The sequence below is a fragment of the Sceloporus undulatus genome, chromosome 2 (assembly GCF_019175285.1).
Source record: "Sceloporus undulatus isolate JIND9_A2432 ecotype Alabama chromosome 2, SceUnd_v1.1, whole genome shotgun sequence".
In the NCBI taxonomy this organism is placed as follows: Eukaryota; Metazoa; Chordata; class Lepidosauria; order Squamata; family Phrynosomatidae; genus Sceloporus; species Sceloporus undulatus.
The window spans coordinates 239722772-239731413 of NC_056523.1; the positions used below are offsets into that span (position 1 = coordinate 239722772).

Here is an 8642-nt window from a genome sequence, read left to right on the forward strand (position 1 = left end):
AAGATACCTCTCTTCCCTATACAGTGCAATTAATGTTCCAGAGGTAGCCTGTAAGCATTTATTTAATTACCCAAACAAGGTTTTTTGTGTGTGTGGTGTTCCGGTATTGTGGTAGTTATCTATTTGAAAAGCATTGTCTATTTGAAGGGCTGTGTAGGACAAGTCCACTTTAAAGAAAAAGAACCATAAGCAAGGAGGAAAGGGGCCTTGAAGTTGCCCATCAGCAGTTATCACTGAACAGGGACAGAGGCCACCTATTCACTGTCTCCCTCACTAGGGTGAGATGTATTGTAGTTATATTCAAACTACAATAATTATTCTAAATTCTCCATACAATTTATACATTCAGTATACAGTCAGTCCTCCATATCTACAGATTCTGCATCCATGGATTCCACCATCCATGGCTTGAAAATATTTTTTAATATCCAAAAAGCAAAGCTTGATTTTGCCATTTTACCAGGCCATTGTACATAATGGGACTGGAGGAGTCATGGATTTTGGTATCCACAGCAGGGAGGGGTCCTGGAACCAAACCCCAGCAGATACCAGGAGTCCATTACGTTCATACAAACCAAATGCAGAATTTGTGGAAATGAGTTTGGGAAAGCAATTTTTCTCTTTTGTAACAATGCATAAGGTGTTTCTTGTATATTTTTAAGAGACCTCTCAGACATCCCAGACAGAATACAAACTAATCTTCTAAAAAAACACCTTGTGACCTTTTCTTACTAGACACAAGCTGTGATTTTGGTAGGGATATATGGATGTATAAGTCACCATTGCACAACAGCAAAGTTGTGCAGACAGCATATTTATCTATGCCTTGTCTTTGTACATTGGATAGGGGGGTCTTGGAGAGAATAGGGGGTCTTGGAGATGTCTCTTCCACAGGTTCGCCATTAATCGTGGTCAACTCAAAGGCAGTTAACAACAACAAATGTAATACATAGAATATTCAAGCCTTAAGTATTTGTATTCATATTCTTCTTCTTCTTCTTCTTCATTTATTCCCCACATTTTCCCCAAGACTGGGGCTCAAGGGATTGCAAAGATAGGATCACGTTGAAATGGAATGCAGAAACTTACTATTCTATTATCAACACTGGTCATAAATATTCAAAGTGAGAGCATACACATTCTGACAACAGAAGGAAGCTGTAGCCTGCAGGTAAGGAGTGTGAACGAGTGTGGGAAAAAGAAAGGGATGTGATGAACAAGTCAAGGGTCCCTTCATGAGGATGGGGGTTAGACAGTGCTAAAAATGTATGATGATGATGATGTGTGTGTGTGTGTGTGTGTGTCATGTCCTGGCAATACATCTCTCTCTGTTTCCCACATTTATCTACTTTCCTTTTCTGCAGACTACAACTAACTCCCTTACTGCTTTTGTCCACCAATGACCATTGTTAAAATTTGACTTGCCACTTCATTTCCACACACACAAGATTTTGAATTTGAATTGCATTCTCACACATCAATTACTTATATAGGTCTGTCCCTGGCTTTCCACTCCATCAAATGCAGCTGGGGAAGTAGACTGAAGTCTACAAAAGCACATGCTGCCAACTTCTTTCTTTTAGTTAGTTTCAAAGCTATTAAAATATCCCTTTATATACTAATCATGATGAGTTCATGTAGAATATTTTCAGAATAAGATGAACTTTCAGATAAGTGCCACTGCTATTCAGTATTCCACTATTTACAAACATAGACCATAGCTGACTTGGAACAACACTTTCTCATCTCCTAGCCCAAAGCTCTCTATCTGAGAGATACTGATTAATAATAATAATAATAATAATAATAATTGTTCACTGATTGTTCAAAATCTTGACAAGTTCCACAACAATTTCTATAAATTCCAACCTCTCTGAGACTAATGATCTTCTTGCACGACACTCTTAAAATGGGGCTAGGTTGCTTTAACTTCTCTGTCTGCCTCCTGTTGCATTTTGAGGTTTGTAGTTCAGTGAGGCTTAAGAGCTCTCTGGCTGAATAGTCCAAATGCTCCTTCCTAAACTACAAGTCCTAGAATGCAACAGGAGGGAGCCACAGGAGTTAAAGTGACCTAGCCTTGTTTTAAGAGTATTATTATTATTATTATTATTATATTTATTTGTATCCCACTCTTTTCCCAGAACTGGGACTCAGAGCAGCTTCACAACATTAAAAAAAAAGTACAATTAAAAACAGAAAAAGTACATTAAAAAATTAAATTGTTACAATATTAAAACAGCTAGTTATAACACACACACACACACACACATATATATATAAACTGTATCAAACTTTTTTTGGAATGGTACAACATCCCAGTCTGTCCTTATAACAATTCCCTAAAAGCCTGCCGGCGGAAGGCCATCAAAGAGGAAGCCATTCTGATCTCCCTGGACAGGAAGTTCCAGAGTCTAGGGGCAGCCACCAAGTAGACCCTCTCTTGCGTCCCCATCAGCCGTGTTTGTGATTGGTGTTGGCACGGAAAGAAGGGCCTCTCCAGAGGATCTCAGAGTCTGGGGAGGTTCATACAAGGAGATATGGTCTGCCAAATAGTGTGTACTTGAGCCATGTAGGGCTTTATATGTAATAACCAGCATCTTGAATTGTGCCAAGAAACAAACTGGCAGCCAATGAAGCTGTTTCAGCAAGGGAGTTGTGTGGTCTCTGTAATTTGCCCCTGCTAGCAGCCTACCAGCAACTATTTGAACCAAGTGAATTTTCTGAGCACTCTTCAAAGGCAGCCCCAAGTAGAGCCCATTACCATAGTCCAAATGGGATGTAACAAGGACATGTTTCATCCATGGCCAGATCTGGCGTCTCAAGGAACAGGCATAGCTGGCGCACAAGTTTTAAATGTGCAAAAGCACTCCTGGTCACAGCAGAGACCTGGGCTCCATGTTCAAAGCTGAGTCCAAGAGTACTCCCAAACTGCGAATCTGTGCCATCGCGCCATGCACGAGCCCCATTACTTTCAATGAGGCTCAAGCATAAGCGTTTTTTACAACGCGGGGGGTCCGGAACGGATCCCCCGCGTAAGAAAAGGGTGCACTGTACTGTAAAGGAGCCCTGATGGCGCAGTGGTTAAATGCTGGTACTGCAGCCAGAAGGTTGTAAATTCAACCCTAGAGAAGGGCTCCAAGGTCCACTCAGCCTTCCATTCTTTCGTAGGTCTGTAAAATGAGTACCCAGCTTGTTGGGGGCAACTGGCTTACAGATTGTAAACCGCTTAGAGAGTACTAGTTCATTGATAAGCAGTAGAGAAATGTACTTGCTATTGCTATTGCTACTTGAACATCTCAGGCTCCAAAGACATTCTTGTCACTGATCAAAGTGGCTACCGTACAACAAAGAAATATCAAGGGAAAACTTAAGTGGGAAAACGAATTGAGATATATTCACAATTTCTACACATTAGATTATTCAGAGATTTTATTAGTATGTTATCTCTAGGAATCTCTAGGTCCTCCAGCGCAACTCTTTGGTCAACTTTAACCAAAAGTTGCACTGAAGGACCTAGAGATTCCTAGAGAGAACCCTCCACTGGGCATTTGTAGCTCCTCCAATGCAATTCTATGGTCAATGTCTGGCAGATGTTGACCCCAGAGTTGCACTGGAGGACCTAGAGATTCATAGAGAGGTTCCTCTCTGGTAAAAGCATAGTGTTTTTGTTATTTGTGGTTTTTCCACATTCACGGGGGTCCTGTGCCCCTAACCCCAGCAAATGTGGAGGGATGAGTGTATATCAATCTGCTAATTTTCACATTAATCTTGTATACAGACATTTTTTTTAAAAGACTATGAAATGAAACAGCACAGTCTGGCATCAATACAATCACTTTCCTAAAAGTGAAATTCAACGCTTTAACACTTCAGGGGTAATTAACTGCTTAGAAAACTTTTTGTGCATTGCTTTTCATTAATTACAGTATCTGCCTTACTTATTATCAAATGGTTATATGCCAAGCATTCCTGTGAATGTTTTCATTCTGATCCCACTCCCAAAAACATGTGCACTATATGTTCCATGAATCTGGGGAAACAGTCTGTGATCCACAAAATCTCATGCTAAAATGGAACTGTTAGTTTTAAAGATGCCACAAAATTATTTTTACTCTAGGAACTTTGGAAACAAATATGATTCATTACCGGATTGCACATTTTTAAAAATTATTATTATTATTAACCTTTATTTATGAAGCACTGTAAATTTGCACAGCGCTGTACATACAATCTTTTTAATTAGACGGTTCCCTGCCCTCGGGCTTACAATCTAAAAAGACATGACACAAAAGGAAAAGAGAGAAACTAGCCCTTATGACCTGAAGACAATTCCTAATCCCAAATACAGTGAAACAATTCCTAAATGATAAGTGAATAGCAATATAATTCTTGCTGATTCAGTGGACCTATTCTAGTTGGAACTAGAATGTGGACCTGTTTGTTGTAACAGACCTGGATATAACCTCAAAACAGTATGACCTAAGGGCTGCACCTGCACTGCAGAAATAATGTACAGTCACCCCTCCTAATTTGCGGATCCCGGATCCGCACCCTCAATTACCCGCGGAGGGGCGACCTCCGTGTCTCCAAAGGCTGATTTCATGTCAGTAGAGCAGAGAATCTGCCAGTGTGACATTTTGAGGAGTTATCCATGGTGCTGAACCCTATTCCACAGAACATGTTCCAGTACTGTACTCTGGACACTTCACTTAAAATTCATACTAAAACCCAGAGCAAATTCACTTCTCCACTGACAAGGAAGCCAATGGTCAACTTTGCTGTGATCCCACAAAGCTAATGACTACTTTTCAAGACTTATAGTTAGTTTCTCAACTGTTCTATTCTTCACTGATTTAACTTTTTTTAAAAAAAAAAAAGTTCTTATAACATCATATTTTGCAAGAGCGCAAATTCAAATCAGGTGCCCTGCATTTCACTCGGAGGAGAATTAACTCCTTTGTCCACTTAAACAGGCCTGTAAAAGAATTAAATGTAGACCCATCTTCCCAAAAGCTTGCTGTTCCTTGTTATGAACTCTGTATCTCCCCTCTCTATCTAGTTCTTCTTAACCCCTATCAGGTCCTGGAGGAGTCTGCCTGATGAGGAAATACACTTTTTAAATATGTATTATTATTATTTTAAATCTGTTACCAATTATCAGTCTTTGGCATAGCTACAGGCAAGAGGGATGATGCTGTGCTCTTTCAGTGCATTGTAGCTTCAAACAATGAGAGAGGGAAAACCAACTTACATTTCACAGATTTAGGTAAGAAACAGTGAGACTATGAGATCAGCAATTTAAAACAAACAAGAGACATACAAATGTTATAGAAGAAACCCCTGAAAGTATGGAGGGGGGAACCAGTGGCCAGACCTTGAAGCCACATGGTGACTGAATACTGACATGGTTCCAGAAATTAAACCTAAGTAAATACCAGTATGGCATAGTGGTCTGAATGTTGTTCAACTAGGACTTCAAGAGATGAGGGTCTGAACCCCCATTTAGCCATGGAAACCTGCTGGGTGGCCTTAGGAAAGTCATACTCTCTCAACCTCAAGAAGCGGCTATGGCAAACCTCCTCTGAATAAATCTTGCCAAGAAAAAAAAAACCTATGTCAGGGTCACCATAGGAGTCAACTTGAAGGCTCATAACAACAACAAAACACCAGGAAGCAAAGTTGTAGTGCAGCAGCTGTGTCTTAAAAGTCAAATTCTGAGGTGATTTCCCCTCTTTTACAGCAAAGACTCTCAAACAAGCAATCTGGAGGGAGGGGGGTGGCTACTGCTTCTTATCTAACCAAAAGGCCATTCTCTGCTCATCACATCAAACTGTTTCCACTTTCCACATCCCTATCTTCACTCTCCTCAGAGCTGAGAAAGACAACCCAATCCTTCCCTCCCCATCCAGGCCACAAAGAGAATATTTGCACACACACACACACACAACTAGGGGTGCATCTTGCTGCTGTGAGCTGTGCAGGATAGCCATATGAAACTCACGATGACCCTGTGGATGAGACATCTCCAAGAATCGCTACCCACCACCACTGCCTTGCCCATAACCCCCTGGATCAAGTCTATCCACTTGGTCTGTGGTCTTCCTCTCTTTCTTCTACCCTTTACCTTTCCTAGCATTATTCTTTTTTCTACTGATCTGTGCCTCCTCGTTATGTGGCCATGCATCTACATTGTAGAAATAATGCAGTTTGACACCGCTTTAAGTGCTATGACTCCATACAGGATCCTGGGATTTGTAGCATGGTGAGGCACCAGAACTCTTTGGCAGAGAAGGCTACAGATCTTATGAAACTGTAAATCCCTAGAATGGAGCTACAGCAGTTAAAGTGGTGCCAAAGGGCATTATTTCTACAGTGCAGATCTGTCCCTAGCCTGGGGTTGTGATGGTACTCCTCCTTCCATATAACCTTTTCTACCTCTTGCTCCTTCTAAGTAAGTATTCTCGCTGTTTGCCCCCAAGTTATCTCCTGCTTATGGTGGCCCCATCGTGGGGTTTTCTTGGCAAGTTTCTTCAGAGGGGGCTGGCCATCGCCATCCTCTGAGGCTGAGAGAGTGTGACTTGACCAAGGTCCCCCCCCCAAAGTGGGTTTTCATGACCCTAGGGCTCCCTTATATTCCTAAATCCTGACCCAGGATCGCTGACTTCCGAGAGGCCCCACATCTCACAGGGCCACCAAAAGCCCTCAAGGCCAGGCATGCCTGGACCAGTGTGGCCAGGTGTCCTCCTGTTCCAGGACATGCCCTACATTTCTGCCTTCTGTCTGGGATGAATCCCAAAAACATCTTCCATTTTGATCAGGCCAAAGAAGCAGGAACTGAGTATTAATAGGAGTGTTTCTGGGTGTTTTTATTTTGTGAGTGTCCTCCCTTTTTCTCTTTCTCTTTCCTTCTTGAATGTCCCACATTTCGCATCGCCTTGTCCTCCTCCTTCGTGGCGGTGAGGACATCTGGTCAGCCTGGCTGGGGGTTATAATCCCAATAAATAGGGTGGAAGAAGCAGCACACTGTGATGACAACAACACACCACACAAACAAACAAGCAAACACAGCCTCGCCATTGCTTCCCCTTCCTCAAGTCCTCCCCCCCAAAGAATGTCCTCCATTTTGGGGTGCCTTATCCTCTTTTGTGGTGAGGACTGTTCACTCTGGCCTGGACTCCCCACACACACAACACAACACCACACACAAACACACACACAAACCCTGCCTCAACATTGCTCCCCCCACAGACATGTCCTCCATTTCTTCTGTAATGTCCTCCCTTGTCCTGAGGAGGACATCAGGTCACTCTGGCCTAGACTCCCCTCAAGTAACACTACACACACACACAACACCACACACAAACACACACACTCCCTGCCTCACCATTGCTCCCCTGACATTGTCCTCCATTTTGGGGGGGTGCCTTGTCCTCCTTTGCGGTGAGCACTTGCCACCCTGGCCAGGAGTTACAAACATAAACAAACCACACAAACACACACACAAACACACAGCCTTGCCATTGCTCCCTTTGGCATTCAAGCCCTCCCAAAAAACAACGTCCTCCAATTTTTCTGTCTCAAAATGCCCTCCATTTTGGATACAACAATAACAACACACAAAAACACCACACAAAAACACACACAGACACACTATCCCCGTAGTCCTGCCTGCTTGGCCCTTGCTGGCCCCAGGAACAACAATGCCTCCCTCTCCTTCCTGAGTCCCACCTGTTCCCCGCTGCTCCCGCCCTGGCCCCTCTTTACCTGCTCAATGGTGGAGGGGCCTGGAACGTGACAGACCCCCCCTCACTCCAGGCCGAATGGAACGGTCCGAGTCTTCTTCGCCCCCTCCTTCGCCCAAGTTGTTGTTTCCTGCGCGGATGACAGCCACGGCGGAGTGCGCAGGCGCGTTGGACACTTCGGCGGAGGCTCGCTCTCTCTCTCTCAACACCTCTTTCTCTCTCTCTCTCTCGCCTCGCCTCTCGAGTCGCGCTCCTCCCTGGAGTGAGCGGTCACGTGACTCGGGACGCGTCGCCGGCGTCGGTCGGGATCACGTGACCGAAAAGGAAGCTCTCGCTTCAACGTTTCCCCAAAAAGGGGAGGAGTTATGATGACTTCTCTCACTCTCTTTTTTTTTTGTCGTCGTCGTCGTGACGTCACGCTCCCCCTTCTCCGCGTGCCACTTTTGGCTGCGGTTTCTTCGCAATGGTTCTCAATCTCTCATCCTTGGTTTTGACTTTTGACTTCATTTCCCAGAGTCCCTTATCATTGGATTTGGTTAACAAAGGCTTCTGGGTGTTGAAGTCCAAAACCGCTAGAGGTTGAGAAGCTGTACTGGGGGCTGGACTTTCCCTCCAATAGAGAGACAGCGTATGTGTGTGACTATAAGGGAAGGGGGATCACCCACCCAATCACAGCGTTGCTTTCTTTCTCCTCTTACCTGCGGACCAATCCTGTTGGATGTTACATAGGGATGACAGGGTTTGTCAGGTACTTCCAGCAGGCAATGGACAGGGCAAGCCTCACTGCATTGCTATTAAAAGGAATGCATAATTGTCCACTTTTACCAGGGACAAAATGTAGGACAAATTCGAGACCAAACTGTAGGACAACTGCAGGACAAAACTCAGCCCTAAATGTAG

The 8642-nt window shown here is 43.7% G+C and overlaps 1 protein-coding gene across 3 annotated transcripts in view; it reads right to left on the reverse strand.

Moving 5' to 3' along the window:
- KDM4C (lysine demethylase 4C) overlaps nucleotides 1–8076 on the reverse strand; it is a 287512-nt gene extending 279436 nt beyond the window's left edge. The window contains exon 1 of one of the 3 annotated variants that reach the window (XM_042451543.1): nucleotides 7765–8027. The gene's annotated coding sequence lies outside the window, so the exon portion shown is untranslated. Of the gene's footprint in view, nucleotides 1–7764 lie in introns of all 3 variants that reach the window. The other 2 variants (XM_042451544.1, XM_042451546.1) reach the window with 2 other exon arrangements.
- Between the last annotated feature and the right edge of the window lie 566 nt (nucleotides 8077–8642).